The 19268-nt window shown below is 42.1% G+C and overlaps 1 protein-coding gene across 4 annotated transcripts in view; it reads right to left on the reverse strand.

Moving 5' to 3' along the window:
* Positions 1–16759, reverse strand: part of CTNNA3 (catenin alpha 3) — a 1374069-nt gene extending 1357310 nt beyond the window's left edge. For all 4 annotated transcript variants that reach the window (XM_070432843.1, XM_070432842.1, XM_070432840.1 and 1 more), the window contains exon 1: positions 16594–16759. The gene's annotated coding sequence lies outside the window, so the exon portion shown is untranslated. The remainder of the gene's footprint in view (positions 1–16593) is intronic.
* Positions 16760–19268: the final 2509 nt, after the last annotated feature.

Genomic DNA, 19268 nt, shown 5'->3' on the forward strand with positions numbered 1-19268 from the left:
GAGCTCTCCCAAGACTGAGAGGGGAGGGAGATAAGGCACCAACAAGTGCCTTGCAAAATAAGTACCCTGAAGAGGTAGGAAGAAAAGGGAAGTCATAAAAAGAATAGGCAGAGACAAGACAAACTTGGTTCCAAGTCAGGCTCTACTTTATTCTGTTTGGCCTTGTCCACGGTGACCCCCTTCTACTCTGTTTTCTTCATGTTGTGAAATAAAGTTGCTATGAAGAGTAACTACTTATAAAATTACCCATAGAATCTAATGAAGTGCTAAGTACAGTGCTAAGTGATTCACTAATCAATTATTATTATTTTGTGGAATGATAGTTTTCTCTTTGTGAAATTCTACTTTTCCCAATGCCATAATTTTAGAAGGCTGCTACGAAAGATATCAAACGGATTGGCCATCTGATTTAAAAATGGATGAAGAGTCATTAAGTTCACACATTTTTACTTAGCAAATTGAATCTATTTCGCCAAGGAAAGTCACCCACCCCGTCCATGATCATAATGTGTAATTAGGTAATAAGGAAACATGGTCCTAAAATGGTAGAGTTTACAAGCTGCTTCCAAAGTTGTAACAAATGTTTAACAGAGAAAATGAAAGACGCACTAACACATATTAAGGAAGTGTGTATGTTTATTTAGAACAGGGGCAGGGAACATCCAGTCCCCGGGCCGTGGAAGGCCTGCGAAATCATTTGGGCTGGCCCTGCCAAGTCATTAGGGGTGAGTTAATTAAATGTTTGACCAAATAGAGCAGGCTAATTTTTAAGTTGATCATTTTGTATGGGTCTGGCCCGCGAATGATGTTATAAATACCCAAATGGCCCTTAGCAGAAGAAAGGTTCCCACCCCTGATTTAGAGGGCTGGGTATGGGATGGTTAAAGGATAGAATACAGAAATAAAAGCAAAAGAATAACAATAAGTAAAAATAGAAACCTCTGGCATATTGTTCCCACATTAGACTATGGAGTTGTGCCAACCTGCTTCATTCCAGAGCAAAGAGCCAGTCAGTAGCCGAGGCTACGTTAGAGAGCGAGGAAGGAAATCCTTTCTCCCACGCTGTTTCCAAAGATAATAAAAGACAACGAGAGTGATGGATTTCGCTACCAAGTAGCCATGTTTATTTTACTCATGTCCCCACTGATTCTCTAAAAGTCAAGCCTGCTAATTTTGCATTATCGAGCAAAAGAATATATGGACAAAAACAAAGAAAATCAATTTTGCAAAACTCATCCCTCAATTTTCCAAAAAAATAACTCTTATAGTCACTAAACTTAAATTGTAACATCATTTCTGTCCTGCCAACATTTGTGCTAAAAAGGATAAAGCTCATCACAGAATAAAATAACTCAGTCATTAACATAGTGAATCACATTTCTTCAATTCTAAAATAATAACCCTGCTCAATGGCCTGAATAACCCATACCCCAAACCATCCTGCTTTCTTTCTCCTGGGTCTTGAGTATACAGAATTAGATTGACACAATCCATCATGCTCCCCAGTTAAAGTTCATCTGATGGGACTGGTCCATGAAAAGCCTGTTTTACTGTATTTTTTGTTTGTGATCATATTCTCTATCCCCAGCCTCAGTTCCACTCCCCTCCCCCCTTCATATAGGCATCCCCTTGTAGTTAATGGGTGCCTTCCCAATCAACTTTACATATTTTTTACATTATATATATAATAATATATATATGTATATATTTACAATGATATATAGCTTTATGTGTGTGTGTGGATTTTTAATTTTACGATAGTAGGTTGTTGCCAGACATTAATTTTTACCAATCTAATAGGTATAAGATATCCCATCATTGTTTTAATCTCTATTTACCTGATAACTAGTGAAGCAAGCTAAACATGTTTTTCCTTTTTTTATCAGTCATTCCAATGTTCTCCTTGTGTAAATTACCTTTTCACTTATTAAAGACCCATTTCCCTCTTGTATTGTTCTTTTCCTTATTAATTTTTCAGGAGTTCTTTAAAAATCTTGTATGGAAGACACTGGAGGGTAGGGGAGGCCGGGGGAAGGTCGGGGGGGGGGGGGGGGCGGGGAGGAGACATATCTACTACTCTTTGTAATATTTTAAGCAATACAAAAAATAAAAATTAAAAAATTTTTTAAAATCTTGTATGGGATCATTTTTGTTGAATGGTCTAGGAGTGGCTATTTCTACAATAATGCTACATGACAAATTACCCTAACACTTAGTGGCACAAAACAACATGTATTCCCTCTTGTGCATTTTCAGGTTGGCTGGCCGCTGGCTAATCCAGGATGGGCCAGGCTGGCCTTACTCCAAGCTGGAATTTTGGAATCCAGATCCGCTCCACACGTGTCTCACCCTCCTTGGACAAGTAGTCTCTACCAGGAGCATATTCTTCCCACAATAGGCAGAAATACAAGAAAGACAAGCAGTGCCCTGGTTGGCATGGCTCAGTGGTTAGAGCATCAGCCCACCCACCTAAGGTTCTTGGGTTCAATTCTCAGTCAAGGGCACATACCTAGGTTGCAGGTTTGATTCCCAGCCCCAATTGGGGCGCATGTTGGAGGCAACCAATCTATGTGTCTCTCTCACATCAATGTTTCTCTCTCTCCATCCCTACCTCCTTCCTTTCCACTCTCTCAAAAAAAAAAAAAAAAAAGAGGAAAAAATACCCTTGGATGAGGATTAACAAACAAACAAAAATGATAAGTAGAAACACACAGTGCCTCTTCAGGCACAAGCTCCACATGGGCACTCTGCCTCTTCTTTTGCCCACATTCCATTGGGGAAAGCACGTGGCCAAGTCTAATTCTAATGAGACAGAGAAATGTCCTCTGCCTCTCGGAAGAACTTCAAATTCATGTGGCAAAGAGCATGGCTACAGGGAGGGTGAAAAATGGAGAACAATAATGCAACCCACTTTATACAGATGATCCGTAAATATATCCTCTCAAAAGGTCGTTTTTATTTATCTTCTTTTATGGTATCTTTTTTCACAAAAATGTTTTTTGTTTTTTTTTTAATATATTTTATTGATTTTTTTACAGAGAGGAAGGGAGAGGGATAGAGAGTTAGAAACATCGATGAGAGAGAAACATCGATCAGCTGCCTCCTGCACACTCCCTACTGGGGATGTGCCCGCAACCAAGGTACATGCCCTTGACCAGAATCGAACCTGGGACCCTTGAGTCTGCAGGCCGACGCTCTATCCACTGAGCCAAACCGGTTAGGGCACAAAAATGTTTTTATGTAAATATAGTCAAATACTTCAGTCTTTTACTTTGTAGTTTATGTTTTTGGGGTTAAATTTGAGAAATTATTTTCTTCCCTGAAATCATAAATATATTCTCCTGTATTTCTCCCAGAAGAATTCAATCATGAGGATCAACACCCAATATATTTTAAATTAGCATATGCATAAATGCAAGATTATGTGACCTAAGGGCCAAGGCACCAAAGTTAACAAGTAATCAAAGTTAAAAACAATTATCCAAGGATGGTGAATTATTACAGGTGAATTTTTTTTTGAGGTTGGTCTTTAAAAAATAGTAATAGGTACAGGCTGACAAAGAAGAAAAAGATGCAGGTATTGTAAGAATCACAAAACTTGATATTCTTTCATAAACTGATCTTGATTGATCAAAGCTATAGACTCAAAACTGCAAAACAAAAGACCACAAGAAAATACATAGTCTTCTCAGGGCATGGCATCTTGGAAAAAGAAAAAAGAAAAATCTACAAAACGCAACAATGAAATAATCTAATCTAATAAAAGAGAAACATGGTAATTAGCGTACGACCACTACCCTTCCCATTGGTTAATCAGCATATCCTTATGCAAATTAACTGCCAGCCAAGATGGCGGCCGGCAGCCATGCACTGAAGCGAACAGGGAGGCTTGCTTGCTCCAGTGACTGCGGACTCCAACATTCCCCGCCTGAGTTGCCGGCCTCTCAGCTGCAACTCTAAGCAACTATGTTGCAAATACAGAAGCTAAACAAAACCCCAGAAACCGGCTTTCAGTCAGCCGGGCTTCAGCCAGCCTGACTGCAACATTGTATCAATGTTTTCAACAGCGAGGCCTCAGAGCTAAAGCTGGCCCAGAATTAAAAAAAGAAAAAGAAAAAAAAGGAGCGGTTGGGAGCTTCAGTCACCCGCCAGCCAGAAAACGGCCCTCAGCCCCTCACCCAGCCTGGCCAGGCACCCCAGTGGGGACCCCCACCCTGATCCAGGACACCTTTCAGGGCAAACCAGCCGGGCCCCACCCATGCACCAGGCCTCTATCCTATATAGTAAAAGGGTAATATGCCTCCCAGCACCGGGATCAGCGGAGCCGCGAGGCCTCCCGGCACCGGGATCAGTGTGACAGGGGGCAGTGCCCAAACCCCCTGATCGCCCTGCGGCTCTGTGTGTGACAGGATGCGGCACCCCAAGCCTCCCCCCCCCACGGGCCCTGCTCTGTGTGTGACAGAGTGCAGCGCCCCAACCTCCTGATCCGCCCTGCTCTGTGTGTGACAGGGGTCGGTGCCCCAACCCCCCCCATCGGCCCTACTCTGTGAGTGACAAGGGGGAGCTCCTCAACCCCCTGATCGGCTCTGCTCTGTGCGTGACAGGGGGGAGCTCCCCAACCCCCTGATCAACCCTGCTCTGTGTGTGACAGGGTACGGAGCCCCAACCCCCCTGATGGGCCCTGCTCTGTGAGTGACAGGGGGCAGCGCCCCAACCCCCTGATCGGCCCAGCTCTGTGAATGACAGGGGGCAGCACCCCAACCCCCTGATTGGCCCTGCTCTGTGCGTGACAGGGGGTGGCGCTGCAATCTCCCCATCGACCCTGCCTTGAGTGTGACAGGGGGCGGTGCCCCAACCCCACAATCAGCCCTACCCTGAGCGTGACTGAGGGTGGCATCGCAACCTCCCGATCCACCCTGCTCTGTGCATGACAGGGGGCGGCGCCCCAACTCCCCAATCGGCCCTGCTCTGAGCCTGACCAGGGGCTGCACCTAGGGATTGGGCGTGCCCTCTGCCACCCGAGAGCAGGCCTAAGCCAGCAGGTTGTTATCTCCCGAGGGGTCCCAGACTGCCAGAGGGCACAGGCTGGGCTGGGGGACCCCCCCCCCAGTGCACAAATTTTTGTGCACCGGGCCTCTAGTTTATAATAATAAAAGCATAATATGCTAATTAGACAGGATGTCCTTCAGGAAAACCTTTCGGAGCAAGTCGGAGCTGGGAGGGAAGCCCAGGTCCCGGGTGCCAGAGGGAAGCCGGAGCCAGCAGCCGGGGGAAGGAAGACCTACTCTTACACGAATTTCATGCATCGGGCCTCTAGTATGTGTTATAATGTCATATTTGTAAAATATGTGTATATGTGATAATAGGAGGATCTACCTCCATAATTTTAAGTGAAAATGAGGTCCCACCTATTAACTTTTCAAATTAAAACCACTTCCCAGTTGCCAGACTGGCAGGGAGTCCAGTATCTCTCTTGTCCCTCAAATCATTCAAGAAGCTGGGCCTCTTGATCAGCATGTGTCAGCGAGAGAACACCAGGGAACTTTATGAGAAAACAAGTGGCCCTGTTGAAGGCTCTGCTTCCAGCACAGTTTACTGGTGAAACTGATGACCTTTTTGCCTGCTGCTCTCTTCCTTTGCTGCTGTAGAGCCAGACAGTGGCCACAATGATTTTCCAAGAGAGAAGCAGCCTGCTCCTTCAGAGGCCTGGCATGGCACCCCCCTGCAGCCTGTTAGTTCGCCAGCACAGTGGCTGAGTCAGGAGGCCTTCCAGCTGCAGAGCCATGTGCATGCCCCAACCGCCTCTCCCATCGGGCAGTACAGGCCACAACTGGAGTGTGTTTAAGGGACTTTGATGTTCTTTCATACTAGGTCTTTTTTTTTTTTTTTTAATATACTAGAGCAGTGGTTCTCAACCTTCCTAATGCCGCAACCCTTTAATACAGTTCCTCATGTTGTGGTGACCCCAACCATAAAATTATTTTCGTTGCTACTTCATAACTGTAATGTTGCTACTGTTATGAATCGTAATGTAAATATCTGATATGCAGGATGTATTTTCATTGTTACAAATTGAACATAATTAAAGCATAGTGATTAATCACAAAAACAACATGTAATTATATATGTGTTTTCCGATGGTCTTAGGCGACCCCTGTGAAAGGGTCGTTCGACCCCCAAAGGGGTCGCGACCCACAGGTTGAGAACCACTGTACTAGAGGGATCGGGCTGAAACCGGCTCTCTAACATCCCCCAAAGGGTCCCGGATTGTGAGAGGGCACAGGCCAGGCTGAGGACCCCACCAGTGCACGATCGGGTCCAGGGAGAGATGCGGGAGGTTGGCCAGCTGGGGAGGGACCAGGAGGGCTCCAGGGTGTGTCCGGTCCATCTCGCTCAGTCCTGATCAGCTGGACCCCAGCAGCAAGCTAACCTACCAGTCAGAGCATCTGTCCCCTGATTGTCAGTGCACATCATAGTGAGTGGTTGAGCGACCTTAGCATATCATTAGCATATCACGCTTTGATTGGTTTGAACGGATGTCCAGACACTTAGCATATTAGGCTTTTATTATATAGGATTTTTATTGATTTCAGAGAGGAAGGGAGAGGAAGACGGAGATAGAAACATCAATGATGAGAGAGAACCATTGATCGGCTGCCTCCTACATGCCCCCTACTGGGAATCGAGCCCACAACCCGGGCATGTGCCTTCACTGGTAATCAAACCCTGACCTCCTGGTTCATAGGTCAATGCTCAACCACTGAGCCACGCTGGTGGGGCTTACTAGGTCAATGCCAAAAAAAGAAAAAACTTTCTAATAATAAATACACAGTAATAGGACATAGTCTAGGTCAGGGGTGGGTAACCCCTGGCACGCGTGCCAAACATGGCATGCCAGTAACTTTTGTTGGCACGTGAAACCCTCTCCTATAATCTTCCATTTACAATTTTTTTCTTAATATTGACTTTTTTATTTTTCAGGTAAATTCAGTGTAGGTGCATCTTAGATAAATAAATAATTTTACATAACAAGTTATCTTAAAGACCATAGACATGGATTGACGAGAGAGGGGAAGAGCAATTTCTATGCCTCTGCCTTAACTCTCCCTGCCTTCCTAGATCTGACCAGTGTTTTGGTTTCATCCACATAGGCTTGTGAATCTTTGTTCTCAGTGATGAATTTTGTTAAGTCTCGTAATAGGAGTAGCCAGACGGATGAAAGTAGTAGCTCATGCATATCTCTGAAGGTCACGAAATATAAACCTGATGTAAAATCTCTGTCATCAGTGATGCAGCAGCAAAAGTCCCACTGATAATATCAAACGGAGTCATAAAGTTTTGTGTACATGTATACATTAAAAAATAAATGTATTTTTCATCATCATATACTGTGTTTTTCTCGCTCGAATGAATTTTATTATTTCTTCAAGGTTCTTCACATACGTACATCTTAAGAGATATTAAGTAGGCATAACATGTTCTCAAAAAATTAGGGTTGGCACGCAGAAGAATTTTGAGTCAGAGATTTTGCTGGTTTGAGCACGCACTCACAAAAAAGTTGCCCACCCCTGGTCTAGGTCTTTACTCTATTACTCTCTGAAGACTCCCAGACACTTTACAAATTCCTCTAGTCCTCTCAATGTTGACCAGCCAAGCAGCTAAAGGAAGACTGGGAAGGGCAACCCTTAACAAATCAGGAAAGACCCTATTACATCAGTATCTTAGACACAAAGGATAAAGACCTCAATAATGATTTGCAAACACTGGGGGAAATTTTTTCTTATCTATAAGCTCCAAATAAAATACATAGTGTCCAATCCAGTTAACTTAAAATTTCAGATAATTTTTCTGGCATAAATATACCCCATACAACCCTGGGATATACTCATACTAAAATATATATATATATATATATATATATATATATATATACACATACATATATATATATAGGTTGTTTACCTAAAATTCAACCTAATTGTGTGTCTTATATTTTTATTTGCTAAATCTGACCACTCTACCTTATCCACTTCATGAAAGGGATAATTGGGGGAGGGAGAGCTAGAACTCCCTTGTGCCAAATTTAGAGCAGCCCCAGAGCCAGCCCCTTACATCCACGTACCCTGACATCCTATCCGAGGCTTGGGGCCGACAGAGCCAACCAGACACCGGCTCTCACCCCCTTCCTGCACTGGACCCACTTGATAAGATACCAGAGATGCTTCCTGGCCACCTCCCAGCAGTGCATTTCTAACCACAATCAGTTGGAAGATTGTTGCTCCCAGAAATGCAACACAGGACAAAAGGGGACAGGGGAAGAACCGCGAATCACATACATATTTTGCCCTGGGTTCTGAGAGCCCCAACAGTCCAGCAGACACAGGAAAAACACCAGCAGAAAGGTATTCTAGAGATGAGGTTTTACGCATTTCTTTTACAAGAATGAACCTGAATTGCCTCCAATGATCTAGGATTAAATTCACCTCCAAGGACAGGACAAATAATAGAAATAGAAAAATAGCTTCCTCAATGGATATGTACCTCCTTAGCCCAGAAATTTAGCGAGATCCTTGCCCTCTGCTTTAAGATTTGAGAGAGTCTGCCGCTCCAAAGTTAATCGTGATGGAGCTCAAAGGGGCCATGCATATCTCACCTATGACAAACACCAGGACTGAATAAGTATCTAGCCTTTCAAAAATAAGTAAATAGAAAAAAAAATTTAAACTGTATAACATAAAAGAGGAAGACAATGTCTTAGAGATGCCCGGGGAAATTATCGGCAAGGCAAAAGAAAATTTAGAATGCATCTGCTCTGTGTTCTCAGTGCAGCACCCAAACACATAAATTCTGGGAAAGAAGTGATGGGAAGACAAATAAAATAAAATAAAATACTTGACTGGAGTGAGAAGTCAAAATAAAGATACCTAGCAAAGATTTAAAAAATAAAAGAATCAGAATGCCAAAAAAGGACAGTAACGTTAATTAAAATCTGAATTGGAGGAATCCTCTCCTTTATCTCCTGCCTCTCTATCAGCAATTTCATTATTCAGAGAGCAAAGAAGCAAAGATTGGAACTGCTGCCCCCGGCTTAATTCTTACCAACAAAGAGGAATATGTTAGTGAAGTGAAAGTGACAGGAACCTTGGGAAAAATTGAACATATCACCTTAGAGTTCATTACAGCCAAGGAAGAAAACGCAGAGCCAAGTAAGACAAGTGCCCTAGATTGCTTAGCAGTTCAGAGAAAATATAAGAATGTCCCAGAGCCAGACATTCTAATATGAAAACTAGGACAAAAAAATAAAGCCCACTACTGCAATCACAAATGAGGGGAAATGGAAGAGAACAGATGCAAACATAACTCAGTGTGGTACACAAGGAGCTTCGCAAGGAGCTGGACGTCGTAAAGGACACACAGGAGTAGGAGGAGGAGGGCAAAGGCAAGGAGGAGCACATGAGTGCAGTATTGACTGACCTGTTGGAAGAGTGGATGGACGTAACCTAGGATGAGCAGAGACTTGTGAAAAACACTCAAAACAACACAAAGACTTTTAGATTGCTTTTGAGGAAGCAAGGACAAGAAAGATACAACCTCCCTCCTCCACCCCCAAGCAGATTTCTTGGTGCTGACAACTAACAGAAAGCAAAATGACAGTTTCTTGAGTTTGCTTCTCATCTTGTCTACAAAGGAGAATAGTCTTCAAAATGGAAGAGCTGTGTCAACAATCTTGAGAAGAAACTGATCAACAAAACAGGAGAAAAGATGGGGAAGGAATGTTTAACTGTTTAAATCAATGTCCATCTCCGGGGATATTCTGTTACAGCAAGGTTTCTCATTCTCGGTACTAATTATATTTTAGGCTGGATAACTCTGTTGTGGGGGGCTGTTCTGTGTGTGGCAGGATGTTTAGCAGCATCCCTGGCCTCTATCCACCAAATACCAGTAGCACCAGCCTCCCAGTGTGACAACCAAACATGTTTCCTGATATAGCCAAATGTCCCCTGGGGAGCCGAAGTGCCCTGAGTGAGAGCCACAGTGTTACAAAGCAGCGAAAAACTTGCATGTATTATCACAGAATTATTGTTTGCATCTTTGAGTGATCATGGCATTGGGAACTGACAATTTCCTTGTATATCAAAAAGGTCGCTACTAAAAATTAAGGCCAGTAAATTTGATGTTGATCCCCAGCAAATTTTAATACAGTATCAAAATATAATTAATTAGAAAAGAGAGCAGTGATCTTGTGATATCTTGGTATAGTTACATGAAGAGCCATTCATACTAAACTAACGTAATTTTGTTCTCTTCTCCCTTTTTCTCAGTATCATCTCAATATCATTGCAAATGGTTTCACTAAAACATTTTTTAAATCTTTTGTGAAATCTCCTTTGACAAGAGAAAGGAATGGGAGCTGTTGCATACACAGTTGGTCTGAGCGTATACTGGTAAAATCTCTGGAAGGCACTCTGGCAATATCCAGGGAAGTTTATATGCACAAATTTTCAGACTAAGCAATGCCACTTTTAGGAATTTCAATATGTGTACAAAGATGTATCTATTGCAGTATTGTAACAAAAAGCTAACAACCTAAATGTGCATTAATTGGGGACTGGTTAATTAGTTGTCATATATTCTTTCATTCCCGTGACTTTACCTGTGACCAGAAGGTCAGGAAAAGCCTTAAGAAATACTAGTATACAGAATCCAATTGGATGGCATTTGCTTGGCAGTAGGGGAGATATTCAAAACACTTCACCACCACTTGGAAGGCCCTTGTGTACCAGATGTTCACACTTTAGCTTCTGGTCTAGGAAAGTCTATAATAGTGATGGCGAACCTATGACACGCGTGTCAGAGGTGACACGCGAACTCATTTTTTTGGTTGATTTTTCTCTGTTACATGGCATTTAAATATATAAAATAAATATCAAAAATATAAGTCTTTGTTTTACTATGGTTGCAAATATCAAAAAATTTCCATATGTGACACGGCACCAGAGTTAAGTTAGGGTTTTTCAAAATGCTGACACGCCGAGCTCAAAAGGTTCGCCATCACTGGTCTAGGGGGTCCCCAGCAGAGACCAAGAAGAGGAAGGACAGTTGGTAGGGGAGAGAGGGAGTAAAAAAAGCATTTCATATTTTAACACTTTGTATCACCTCACTGGGGAATGTCAGTTCTTACCAAGATAGAAACATTAAAATATTCCAGAACAGCGTGGGGCAACAAATTGGTTACATTCAACCAATGGCAGCTATAAGGAAGAGTGAAGTAAAGTTATATGAACTGATACATTAATTTTTTTTTTAATTTATACCAGAAACTGTTAGCAGTTGCCATGTGGGAAGAGGATCAGGGAACTTAGGGTGGGTCAGGGAAGGGGGAGATTTCTTTTTGTTGTATACCCTTTGTGGCAGATGCTACAGGTGTGTTCACACCCCTGCCAGCCCTGGCCTACTTTTCCTCCTCCAGACTTCACCAACCAAACACACCCTGGGTGATATTTGTTCACCTGTCAGACTGACAAAGGTGAATTTTGGTAGGGCATTTTGATCAGAGCTGTAAGAGTCGGGGACATGTTCTCAGCACACACAGTTAGTGGCGGTAGAAATGGATACGCTCTTCTTGAAGAGATGCATGGCAATAGCTCTCCAATGTTTAATCATGTGTACTATTTAAGCTTGGACATTTCCAATTACAGTCAATACTTATTAAATTTTAAAATGAACATTCCTTTTACCCCAGAAATTCTACTTCCATGAGTTTATCCTAATGATACACTCATAAAAGTGCATTAAGAGATATCAACAAAGATATTCATTACAGCATAGCAACATGAAAAGCAAAAAATACTGAAAACAACAAACATATCCATTAACACAGAATGGACTAAATAAATTACGCTACAGACACTATGAAGTTGAAAAGAATGAGGTAGATCTACATAAATTGCTAGAAATCTGTCCTAAATAAATGTAACTGTCCAACGTGGGGGAGAAGAGGAGACACGAGATGCAGGTCAACAAGTGTAACGGTGTGCATGTTCCTTCTTCGCCTAAAGTAGATTCTGTACATTAACAAGAAGAGCAGAATGCATAGCTATTGTCTAGGCAATCGGCAAAGCTTGTCACAGATTATTTGGTCCTTTGTTGTCCCAGACTGGGAAGAGAGGAACTACCAAGTCTAACAAAAAAGCAAGTTAATTCTCCACTTCCCACGACCTACGAGCTCCAGCCCTCAAGTAAGTAAGATTCTGGTACCTCTTTTAGAGACTCTCAGAGAAATCCCCCTTCATCCCCACCCACAAACACACACACTGGACAGGACACGCCATGAGGTCCGGGCTTTCCTTGGTTCCCTAGCATCTATCCCCAGCACTAAGAATAAGGTCTGGTCCAAGCCATCTACACTGAGAGAGTGATTCCAAACCAGCACTAGGGTAGGTCCATGCGGTCCTCTCCGCAATCTGCCTCTCAGTCATTCTGTGGGTTCTCAGTGAGCTAACCGGGGTCACTCTGCATTGGTACCACCTCCAGAGGCCTCATCAACTGAGAGCTGGTCATTCACTTATTATCTCGTTACACCTCCGTCCCAATTCTCTATCTCATAATGCAAATAGAATAAAAGAGATAAATGCTATATGGTGTCATTGAAGTAATGCTACTCAAAGCACAGATCTGCAATGAGATACGGAGCTTGCACTATAATGTACATTGATAACTGTTTCACTCATCTAGACAGTCTTGCTACAAAGTCTTAGGGCATAGATGACTCACATCCTGGTCCAAACTCTTTATGCCCTTTCACGGACCATTAATTAGATCGGGAAATGCTGATCACATTTGGAAAAGCGCTAATATCAAGTGGGGCCTAAAGTGCTCAAGTTCCACTCCTTGAGGGCCTTTCTTTGAGCTAATCATTGCCTTCTGCCTCGATTTCCCCATGAAAGGGAGACCTGAAGCATCACTAACTGGTTAGGACCATGAAAGGCAGGAAAAAGAGGTGGGGGAGCAGGGGTGCCAAATAAATTTGATCTAAATTTATAATTTTGTACATAGGAACTCAGTCACTCCTCAGAACCTGGAAGTTAGTGATTCAGTTGGTAGCAGATTGCTGGCTATGTCTGTCCCAGGCAGCAATATGTAGTTAAAAACAGTCATTAAAGCACGTGAAAATCAGATGCAACAGCTAATAGTCCTGTTCACTTTTTTAAATTCTGTATTCTCAGTTATCTGTCACTTTCCATTAGATTTGCAAGTTGGCTAAACTCAGGAGCTCTACTTCCCCAGCACCATGTCACTGAAAATCCAGTATCCACACAAAACTGCTTTTTGAGTCTCTAGACTAACATTCCCATGAGCCAATGATCCATAAATAAACACTATTTTTAAGTCTTCATTAGAAAGCACATGGTTTCTCTTCAGGCAAGATTGGGCTGCCGACTTCTCTTCTTAAATATGAATCTCTTCTATTAAAAAAAATAGAAACATGCAAACAGACATTCATAGTAAACAGAAAAGAGAACACCCATCTTTTCATAGCTATGACCTCTAAGTATCACTGAAAAGTAAAACTCCACAATTTAAAAAAAAAATTAATACAGGCAGAATATATCCTTTAAGAATTCACAACCAGCCCTAGCCAGTGTTGCTCAGTGGTTAGAGTGTCAGCTCACACACTGAGGGTCTTGGGTTCAATCCCTGGCCCCAGTCAGCATGGGGGAAGCAATCAATGTGTCTCTCCTACATCGATGTTTCTCTCTCTCTCTCTCCTCCCCTCCCTTCCATTCTCTCAAAAAATTAAAGGAGAAAATATCCTCAGATGAGTATTAACGAGAAAAAAAAAGAATTCACAACCCTATTCCTCACCTCACCTCCCACCACGTAATACTGATCTCTCTACTCTCTCCACTTTGATTTCTGTGAACCAGCCACCATCTCCAAAAAATCAAATATTGATCACCAATCCCTTAGTGTTTTCCCTTTGATATATTCTATTTCTATAACCATTGCTCCCAAATTAAACAACAACAAACTTAAAACTTCATATCTTCCATGACTCCCACTCTAGCCATGCTCTTGTGTGCGCCCTCTCCTTCCTTTCCACTGTGCTACCTACAGATTTTCTCCAAATACTTCTAATTTCCCCAAACTTTTATTATAAAGTGTGTATCCTTCCTAATTCTGCTTTTTCTTTGTCACAGTTGGATCATAAAATTCATATAAATCAGAATGATATATACATGGTGCTCTAACAAGTTATAAATTTTATTGTTCTAAAGTCCACAGTAATATAAATAGTCAACAATACTATCTGTTGGGCCCAGCTGGTGTGGCTCAGTGAATGAGCGTTGAGCTATGAACCAGGAGATCACTGTTCAGTTCCAGGTCAGGGCACATGCCCGGGTTGCAGACTCAATCCCCTGGCAGCCAATAATGTTCCTCTCTCATCACTGATGTTTCTTTCTCTTTCTATCCTTCTCCCTTCCTCTCTGAAATGAATTTTTAAAGCATATTTAAAAATAATAATAATAGTAATAATAATACTATCTGTTGGTTTCAGACACAAGGTGAAGGATTTCAACTCTGACACAGCCTTATTGATATCTGTGAAAGTTGATAAGTTGAAATTTTGTAAATAGAAGGGATTCTGTCCTTCCAAACACTTAGTGTGTTCCTATCTGTGTGCCTGTGCCTCACAAAAACGTTTTGCATATCAGAGACACTCAATAAGTATTTCAGTTGGTAGACAAGGAATTTTACAATGCCTTAAAAAAAATCCTTAAAAATCACAACATTTTTCTTCAACTCTAATGCTAATTCAAGTCCACACTTAAGAATAGAGCTTAAGGAAATTATTTTTAACATAAATAAATATACACACACACAAAGATATTTAACACAGCATGTAGATGTTTGGCAATGATTAATAAAATTATATCTATTTACTTGGAATAATGTTACACAGCAACCTAAAATAATATCTATGTAGAATAGATATTATTTGGAAAAATTTTTGGCATACGGTTAAATGAAAAAGCATGGTTCCAAATTTTATCTACAGTATTATTGCAATTCACTTTAAAGCCATGCAGAGAAAAAAGACTGGAAGGAAATACATCAATAAAATTACAGATAATTTTTTCTGTGCTTTTACATTTCATACAATGAATATATATTACTATTATAATGAAACCAAAGGAAGCTTTACTATAAAAAGTCCAATATGTTACTCAAATAAGAAAGCAGACTGGCTCTATGTAGGAGGTAACAAATGGGAATAGCTGTGTCCATACTCTTTATATTGTGGGTTTCCCCATTTAACCAATGTGTCCTGTGCTACTACTGTGTTAATGTTTTTATCGTGGGTAATGACATTTTAATAGCGCATCCAAATGTGCCATTCAAATTTGACTGCTGATCCTTCATATTCCAAATTACAAGTATTCTCAATATGTTGACCTTTCCATCTGCCTAAATAAGCTAGCCACAACCCAGAACCAAGACTACTAGTAATTTGAAATCCTAATTTTCCCACGTAAGCAAATCATTGGATCTCATGGATCTTCAGAGACGTTGCAACAGTCTCTCCTCATGGTGTCTTATCAGGGACTCAAAACCTCTCCAGCAGTGGTTCTCAACCTTCCTAATGCCACGACCCTTTAATACAGTTCCTCATGTTGTGGTGACCCCCAACCATAAAATTATTTTCGTTGCTACTTCATAACTGTAATTTGCTACTGTTATGAATCGTAATGTAAATATCTGATATGCAGGATGTATTTAGGTGACCCCTGTGAAAGGGTCGTTCGACCCCCCAAAGGGTTCGTGACCCACAGGTTGAGAACCGCTGCTCTACAGTCAACCAGCTTCCTGAGGCCTAACCTAAATTCCTCCTGATTTCCATCTGAGCTCATTCCTTCCAGTTCTGGCCTCAGGGCAACTGAGAGCAGCGGCTCACAATCCCGCAGACCCCACTGTGACCCGCTCTTCGCTCTTCGCATTACTGATGGTATATCACAGCCCACGTTCGCCTTATATACTGTGATTTTCACTTGGTTATACATGGTGGTAGAACAGTTCTGCGAGATTCCTTAGCCTCCTGATACTACTGCCTATTATAACACAAAGATAGAAGACAAACGTTAAATTCAAGCACTAATGCTTCTGCCACTCTGTCATCTGGAAAAGCTCCCATTTGCTGTGAACAAGCTTTTTTGGTTAAAAGCAAAACCCCTTCACACATTTTCTTTTGCCCCAGCTCCATGGCAAAGCAGAAACATCCAGGCCACATCTTATCTTCTCCTGCGTGGTATCGCAACGGGCTTTTTATAGCCAGAAACTCTCTGAATGCAAAGCACGACATTGGCTGCCAGCTTCCCCTGGCACTGGGTTGAAAGTTATTTATAACTTTAAAATTAGCGTGAAAGCCTACATTTCTCACCAGAACGACTCACAGCATCCCCGTTTTAGAGAAGAATGTGACGTCCTTTCATTCAGAAGGAAATCCCGCATTTTAACTAACGCAGAGCAATCCAACGCAGAACCAAGAACGCACTGAGGTCCAGCTCTGCTCCTTACAAACGTGACACTTACCTTTCTGTCGCTTCCTATCAAGTAGATGTGCTTAAAATTGGGCTCTTCTAGGAAATGATCCAAAAAGAGCTTTGGGGGGGAAACAAAAAAGACGTCTTGGTTAGTCACCGAGTTGCAAAGCAACAAGTGGAGAGCCAGTGGCAGTGGGGCAGTCACTTTAGCCGAGCGGCATTCACCCAGGATAAGAAAGAAAGGGGAGGTTACAAGCCGGGGTGGGTGGTATCTAATCCTGAACCACTAGTCACTGACCTCACTGACAACTTGTTACTGAAAATACTTCGTTGAAAAAGGCCAGACGCATACTTTGCCTAGAGATCTGCAAACGTGGCTGTCAGGAAGCTTTGAATAAGTTAGATTTGCATTTCTCTAGCCCCTTTCCAAAATAAGGGCCCTTGCCATCTAATTAAAGCTGAAGGCTGAGATGATTGAGAGTGAAAAGTGGTAAAGCAGAGATGATAGGAGTCCAGGAAACCTACCGTCGAAAGATCGACCCTGTAAAATTCAGGGTCTCCAGGACCATGATGCTGTGTCACAACTGGTGTGTCTTTCCTCTGAAATCTCACCTGCCTTACCCTTGCACCAGTCACTACACTCTCTGCTTCCAGAACCTATGTAGAACCACATAATTTTTTTTTTATTGCTTAAAGTATTACAAAGGGTATTACATATGTGTCCTTTTTTTTCCCCGCCCTTGACAATCCCCTGGCCTCCCCTACCCCCCAGTGTCTTATGTCCATTTAGAACCACATAATTATCAGTAGTGTATGTAAAGTGAAAATTTACCAAAAACCTCCAGTATTACAGCTACCAAAACAAAACAAAAACAAAAACACCGTTTTCTCCAACAAAATTTCTTTCTTCTATGGCTATTTTTTTTTTCATATTTCCTCTCCCCTCCCCTTCCCCCCCCCCCCCCCACCCCCATCACATTTAAAAAAATATATATCCTCTCTCTGAATAGCTTAACATTCACTGGAGCAGTCTGGTATACCCCTGCCTCCTGCTTTATCGTTTCATCAATTCTTTGCCTCCCCACTTGAACTTGTACTGCAATTCCGTCAACAGGCCCACTTTTGTGACTCTCCTGCAATAGCTTCTAAAACAAGAGGTGGTAACGGCTCCTAAAATAGAACTACTTGTTCGAGTTTGGGCATTTCAGTTCTTAACAGGCTGAATTCTAAATAAAAAGAAGGCATTTGTTTATTAGCTCCACGGGCAGCCTTAGAACAAATATCAGGAAGCCAAGAGGAAAGGGGGGCCTGGCGACTGTCAGAGAATCGAGTGTGAAAGGGGTTTCACTTTATATGATTTTTAGGGAAACTAGCAAAGTTGCCGTCGTTTTATGTAGGTTCCTTCACAATGTGTGTAGCTGGCCTTCCATCTGACCTAAAGATTCTTCGCTGACACACTGTCCTCCCAGATTTTTTTTAAAGCAGCTTTCCCCTCCTGGAGAATCTAGGAATAGCCTCTTTTCACAGCGAAAACAAAGGGTAAGTTTTATGTCTCTCAATCCATCTTTTCTGGAATAAAGAATTCACTTGACACTTGCAAAATGGAAGTTTTTGTTTTAGAGCTTTAATAGTGACTGTTTTCCAAACCCAGACTGTTGAATTGAGCCCAGGATATCCAAGTGCTGTTGTGCGCCAGCCTGCCACCACTATACAGTCACAAACAACTCACTTACCTGCTCTGTACCTCTCCTTCCCATCTGCAAAATGGAGATGAAAACCCCTGTTCTATCTGCTGTTCAGGGGCTGTGTGAATGAAACGAATACAATCTGAACTGCTTCAAATTACACTGAACTCCCAAGCGATGCAATGCAGATGCAATATGGCACTTGATGTTATCAAAACAACTACATATTATAAATATCTGAAATATAGTTTTAAAGAGCTCTGCGGAGTTGCTGTTTAATTCCTTTATAAAACCTGAAGTATTTCCCACTGTAGCCACAAGAGGTCCTCCTCCTAGCAATTCAAATCACATCGGATTTGATGAGCAGAGGCCCAGGGGCTTCTGTATTTACATCGGTTGGCTGGCGGAACACAGAGATCACCTATGTCAAGCTTCCGTAGCTAACCATAGGGTAGTGAACAAAACCGGAGAAATCTGGCTTTCTCTGGTGATCACTGAAGCATGCTGAACACTAAGCAGTTCCTGTAAACTACACAGCCCCTGCATTTTGCACCCTGGCCCCCTTCCAAATTTTAATTCCTTCTTGTCACTTTGCCCAGTCTTGTTCAGTATTTATTCTCCTTCCCTATTTACTTATTTCCTTTCTTTCTACTTTCCAAACTTTAAATTTTTGGCTCACATTCCCCTTGCAAGCAAGCAAAGGTTAGGGATAGAAGAGCTGGGGGGAAAGAGAAAAGAGAGAGAATAAGTCAGGGCTGTTGTAGCAGTTCTCCCGAGGTAATCCAAAGTGTGTCTTCAGCTCCAGGAATCAGGGCTGACCCCAGACAGCCACTCAACCACATGTACTAAGAAGCCCCTTGAGGCGGGGCACTGGGTTAGGAATCAGCAGATCAGTGGCACAGAGGGAGGCCTCCACAAAGAAGATAGTTCGACCCCGTCAGCATCCCCTCTTGGAAAATAAGCCCTCCAGGGTACAATCAGTTCTTTAATCAGAATGAAATATGGTTGCTTCTTTTCACTAAAATACCCTAAAGAATAA

The sequence above is a fragment of the Myotis yumanensis genome, unplaced genomic scaffold (assembly GCF_028538775.1).
Source record: "Myotis yumanensis isolate MYYU_CA2020_CCGP unplaced genomic scaffold, mMyoYum1.0.hap1 SCAF_13, whole genome shotgun sequence".
Classification (NCBI taxonomy): Eukaryota; Metazoa; Chordata; class Mammalia; order Chiroptera; family Vespertilionidae; genus Myotis; species Myotis yumanensis.